Source organism: Rattus norvegicus, chromosome 10, assembly GCF_021556685.1.
Source record: "Rattus norvegicus strain SHRSP/BbbUtx chromosome 10, alternate assembly SHRSP_T2T, whole genome shotgun sequence".
Classification (NCBI taxonomy): domain Eukaryota; kingdom Metazoa; phylum Chordata; class Mammalia; order Rodentia; family Muridae; genus Rattus; species Rattus norvegicus.
The window spans coordinates 48,458,296-48,464,298 of record NC_141543.1 but is presented as its reverse complement, the minus strand read 5'-3'; the positions used below and the strand labels follow the sequence as shown (position 1 = coordinate 48,464,298).

The following is a 6,003-nucleotide window of genomic DNA, read 5'->3' as shown; positions in this document are numbered from 1 at the left end:
ATCCTTTCTTTGGTTCACAAGCATGATGTTTGAATGTTCACTCTGTTGAGTGGCATGCGTCACCCACAAACCTTGTTACCACATAGGAACGATACCCATCTGATGAAGAGTGGGGCAGAGGGGAGTTAAGAAGAAAGGAAAACAAAGGCAAAAGAAAAACTAAAAAAGAAGAAGAAAATGACTGATGGAGTCATTTCAATCTGAAAAGAATCTGGTCGGCAAAGGCAACGAAGAATGAGAAGACAGTTTACAGAGTGGGAAGGAAGCTGTGCAACTCGTCCATCTGAAAAAGGACTGGAGTCCAGAATACACAGGGTCCCAAATATCCAACAGCCAAAAAAGTAATCCAGCCCAAAACAGGCAAATGGCCTGAATACACGTTTTTTAAAAAATAATGTATTAACAGCGTGACTGATCGAGAAAATGCAATGAAAACCACAATGATGTAGTGAGCCATATTGGATTTGGGCCTGGATAGCTCAAAGTGGCTATGTGACTCTTGGCCACACATACTCCTAAGAGCCTCTCCCATGTATTTACGGCACAAGAAGAAAAGACCAAGTAGTAAACACCCGGTGTCTCCACTGCATGACCTCTGCTGAGCCCAGCTGATGCATGTGGAACCGACACACCTGGACCACACCTGGGTGGTGGTCAATTTACTTCTGCCTTTTACTTCCTCAGCCTTTATCCTTGAGATTTAGGCTGGTCTTCTCGGATTTCTCCCTAATTAATTCAGATCTCGAAGTTGGTCTTTTGTTACTGAAGTCACGAGCCAGGTGGTCACGAGCCAGGGTTTCCCACCGTGCTTCCCAGTTATTTTCTACCTGGAGACTTGGGTATATAAGTGGTGAATAAAGCTACAGGAGACTCTCACTCTTCTTCCTCACTCTCACTCTTCCTTCCGCTCTTCCACTCTTCCTTTCCCTCTTTCTCTCACTCTGTTTCTCTCTCTCTCTCTCTCTCTCTCTCTCTCTCTCTCTCTCTCTCTCTCTCTCTCTCCCTCTCTCTCTCTTCCTCTCCTGGCTTGACACGATAACCTGTGTGTGTGTGTGTGTGCGTGTTTCTTTCATCCTGTAGACTTTCGCCCGATTCTCGGTACCATGTTGGTGCTGGCGCCGACACAATGAGACATCCTCCAACCCCAGCTGGAATGGAATGGAATGATAAAAATACAAACAGCTACTAAAAGCTGCCCACCATGAGGAAGAGGGAGAATGCAAACATGAGTGCAGTTACTATGAAAAACCGCATGGAAGCGTCTCAATAACTAGAAATGCCCCTACCCTGTACCCAGATGACCCTAGGTGCATCTGCAAAGGAGACAAGATGCCAAGGAAGTACCGGGCCATACTCACGCTGCACTGCTCAGCCAGTGGACAGAGTCCCCCACGTGGACACAGTGGATAAACGGAATAGGAAAAGGCAGTATGCATACACAATGGAACGACAACCGGCCATGAAAAAGAATGAAATTCTGATATTTGTGGCAACCTAGACGGAGGATAGTGTGTTTAATAAAAGAAGCCATGTACTCCGTGCTCTCACTCACACGTGGGAGCTTACCGAACTGGTTTCATAGAAAGACAGAGTAGAATATGGGTTCCTGAGGTAGAGAGCTGAGAGAGGAGGTGAAGCTGGAAAAGTCACTTCGGTTAGGTGGAGGGCCAGCCCTGGAGCACTGCTACTTTGGGGAATATCGAAGTTCATGGTTATCGTGTATCTCAAAACATCTAAACAAATGAGCTTTAAAGGTTCCCGAGACAAAGACGTGGTCGGAGAAGAGATAGCTCAGTGGTTAAGTGCATTTGCTGTTCTTCCAGAGCACCTCAGTTGGGTTCCCTGCAGCGACATGATAACTCACAACCACTTGTAATTCCGTCTCCAGGGGGTCTGACATCTCTTCTGACCTCTGAGGGTAACATGCATACGTGGTAGACCGATACACACAAACATATAAGTAAAATAACAATGATAAAATAAATTATAAATGTTCGAGTGAACGGACATAATTGCCCTCATTTCACTGTTACACTTTGATGCATATCAGTTTGCATGAGCTGCTATGCATCCATTGACAATACTAAAGAACAGGGGGAAAAAAAGAAAAGAAAAATGTACCTATCTGAGAGGAAACAGGTAGTATCTCTTCTCCTGTTATTTGAGAAATAGGTTCCAAACTTAATCAATGGAACATGGGAGCTGAGTCCTGAAGTCCAAATCCTTTTATGGTGTGTCAAGAACAATCTTCCCAGATCCAGAACTCTCCACTCTCAAGGAGACTTCTCTATATCCAACTGTCTCCTAGTTCACCCTTCCACCCAGATCCAGAAGCCACAGACTCAGGACAGGGGACAGAGGACAGATGACAGCCTGCACCAGCAACTGGACATACCTGTCAAGGCATCCAAGACTCCAGGAGGAAGTGAGGGACAGAGTTATGGGCTACTTAGGATGGCACAGGGTTCCTGGGGAAGTGGAAAGAAGGAAGAGAAAAAAGATTTCATAGAACAAGGTGGAAGCAAGAAAGCTGGGAAAGAGCAAGGGTGAGAAAAAAGGGGTGGCTCTGAGCCTCCCCCTCCTCTCCTCTTACCACTTCTGTGCCACCCAGTACCGGAGCCACATGGGTACCACCTCAGAGCCAAGTACACAAACCTAGTCTGTCTCAGAGCAAGACACTGCCTCCAGACTCTCTGGGGGTGATGACCAGTGGTGTTGCTGGTTTTCTTAGTCTAGTAGTAGTTACATTATCCCAACAGAGTCAGCGGCTCCCTTGACATTTCAATCTTGCGTTCACCTCTCTTCTGAATCCAAAGATGGACACTAAATGTTGATATCTTGGCCTCGTGTAGACCATGTGTGCATGACACTAGCATTGTGGGGGTTGAATATGTGTGGCCTTGTTGGAGTAGGCGTGGCCTTGTTGGAGGAAGTGTGTCACTGTGGGCATGGGCTTTAAGACCCTCACCCTAGCTGCCTGGAAGTCAGTCTTCCACTAGCAGCCTTCAGATGAAGATATAGAACTCTCAGTTCCTCCTGCACCATGCCTACCTGGATGCTGCCATGCTCCCACCTTGATGATAATGGACTAAACCTCTGAACCTGTTGACCAGACCCAATTAAAAGTTGTCCTTTATAAGAGTTGCCTTGGTCATGGTGTCTGTTCACAGCAGTAAAACCCTAACTAAGACAAGCGTGTAAAGCCTTTCAAAATGTTTAGAGTTTAAAGATTCTTAAAAACGTTCACAGAAGAACAGAGGCACAACACCTATCGACATTTCATTTGATCATCTCAAGTCTGCAGTGAACACTGACTTACCTGTACCTGTGATGTGTTGACTTGGGGTCCCTGAAAGTAACTATGGAGCAGTGCTGTAGGTGGGCCCTATGCATCTACTTTCAATCATTTGAAGAATTCCCATACTGACCTCCATACTAATTGAATTAAGTTTGTCTCTAAAAGACAAGCATCGCATATTTTCTCTCATTCACGGATCCTAGATTTTATATAAATGTTTAAAATCATGTGTGTACGCATCATATCAAAGTAAAAAGGAGACTGTCTAGAAAACAGGAGGGATGGGGGTAGGAGGGAAATGGAAAGGGGACGTAGGGTAAGTTTGTGGTATGCTCAACATATGTCATATACTTTTGTGAAAAGAAGCCTGTGTGTTGGGTAATCACTGTTGTCAGTTTAACCGGATCTGGGGTCAACTAGAATTCAAGCCACTGGGCACTCCTGTGGAGGATTTTCTTGACCAGATTTTTTCAAGCAGGAAGACCTACCCTAAATCAGTGAGGCAGCTCCTCGTGTTGCCCATATTTTAAAAACATGGAAGCTTTGCTTTTTGCCTGCTCGTACTCACTCTTTCTGGCAAGCCCATCTATCCCGATGCCGCTGCTTTCCTCCACCGATATTGGAGCCAGCCTCTTCAGCGCCAAAGTAAACGAAAAGGCCAGCAGCTCTCCAGGAATCTTCAAGGCTTCTGTGCCAGATTGGGAGTGTGTGGAAACATTCAGCCTAGTGGAGTGAACAATTCCTGATTCGTAGCCTCCCCAGGGTGAGACAGTCACTATTGGACTACCTGGGCCACATGGTGTAGACAATCTAATTAATCACCTTTTCACGTGTTTGAACTCATTTTATCAGTTCTGTTCACTTAGATAATCCTGACTAGCACACCTGTATAACCCAGTATACGAAAATAAAACAAAACACTTAATTTTCAAATGAAGCCACTATTTTAGAAAGTGGGTTTCCCTTTCACGGCAATAATCTTAAGGATCAATACCCAGTCCTCCTGCGAAATCGGCAAACTGCTGAAAAACATTTTGACAACCGGACAGGCAAAATTCTGTAATGAATGAGTATTTATTCAGAGATAGAAAGATGACTCAGTGATGAAGAGACATCTCTTCACATTCCTCTTGCAGAGGACTGGGTTTCAGCTCCCAGCACCCACAGCCCTTCACTCTAGTTCCAGGGGAATCTGCCACTGTCTTCTGTCCTCCACAGGGTCCTGCATGAAGATGGTTTACACGCATACACCCGAGCACACGCACATACATGATAAACCAATTAAAGTATATCTGCATATACATAAACTTGATATACAAATACAGGTTTGAATATATATATATATATTCAAGAAGGTCTGACAAACATTGTGGTGACTGCCACCTCTGCTAGTCCACCCCCATCCCAGCCCCATCTCATTCTCTGCATGTGAGAAGCCTGATTCCTGGCAGGCACAGCCAAGGTGGCTGCTGCCTCCTCAGATCCAGCCTAGCTGTGCAGTGGCAAGATGCAGCATATTTCGCACTGCTGAAGCTGAATTCCAGACAAGGGCAAACAAGACACTCCCTTCTGTATGCTCACCACCTGTCCAGATCATCAAGAGGCATAGATGAGGGCCTGAAGATGATTCAATGGTTAAGAGCACTTGCTCCTCTTGCAGAGGATCTGGGTTTGGTTCCCAGTACCCATGGTGGCTCACAACAGCGGTAACTCCAGCTCTGGGGCATCCAACACCCTCTTCTGCACTCCAGGAACATACATAGTGCAATACATACATGCATTTAAAACATACACTTAAAATAAAAATAAATAAATCTTTAAGATGCCTCAACCAGTAAAGGTGACAAACCTGACAACCTGAGTTCAGTCCCTGGGACCCACTTGTTGAAAGGAGAGAACCAAGTCCTGCAATTTGTTGTCCTCTGACCCTTTCCACACATGTTCCATGGTGTGTGTGTGTGTGTGTGTGTGTGTGTGTGTGTGTCAGTAATAAGGAGGGGGTCATGAATTTGAGAGGGAATGGTAACAATTCCTATACCCCAAAACACTTCTGTGTTAGTCACTTTTCTATTGCTATGAAAAGACACCATGACCAGGGCCTTTCTTATTTTTAAAAAGGCATTTAACTGGGGCCTTGCTTATAGTTTCAGAGGTTTAGTTCGTGGTCATCATGGTGCTGGGGAGGTAGCTAAGAACTGCATCTTCATCCACAGACCAAGAGAAAAACAGAGATGCTAGATCTGGTTTGGGTTTTTGAAACCTCAAAGACCACCTCCAGCTACACATTCCCTCCTCCAACAAGGCCACACCTACTCAAACACTCAAACAAGGCCACACCTCCTAACCTTTCTAATCCTTCTCAAATAGTGGCACTCCTGATGACTAAATATTCAAACATATGAGCCTAAGAGAGACACTCTAATTCCAACCACCACATAATCCAAACACATACCTCCTAAAAAAGAAATGCATGATTAAAGCACAAGCATCTCTTTGTTCACTGAGGTTGACCCAGCTCCCACCACATCACTGTTGCCACAGTGGGCCACAGATTAAGATCTGACCCTGACCCTGAAATTTCAATGTGCTGCTTGTCTTCATCCCTGGCACTCCACTCCCTGCCAAACACAACCCCCCCACACACAATCCCTACTGATTATAACAAGTGGCAGAAGAAGACATTGGGCAGTTAGTTACGCACTCAC

General features: G+C 45.3%; 1 non-coding gene across 1 annotated transcript; it reads left to right on the top strand.

Moving 5' to 3' along the window:
* Nucleotides 1-105, top strand: LOC120095469 (small nucleolar RNA U13). The gene has a single exon (XR_015632516.1). It is a non-coding gene; the product is annotated as a small nucleolar RNA U13 (small nucleolar RNA).
* The last annotated feature ends 5,898 nt before the right edge of the window (nt 106-6,003 follow it).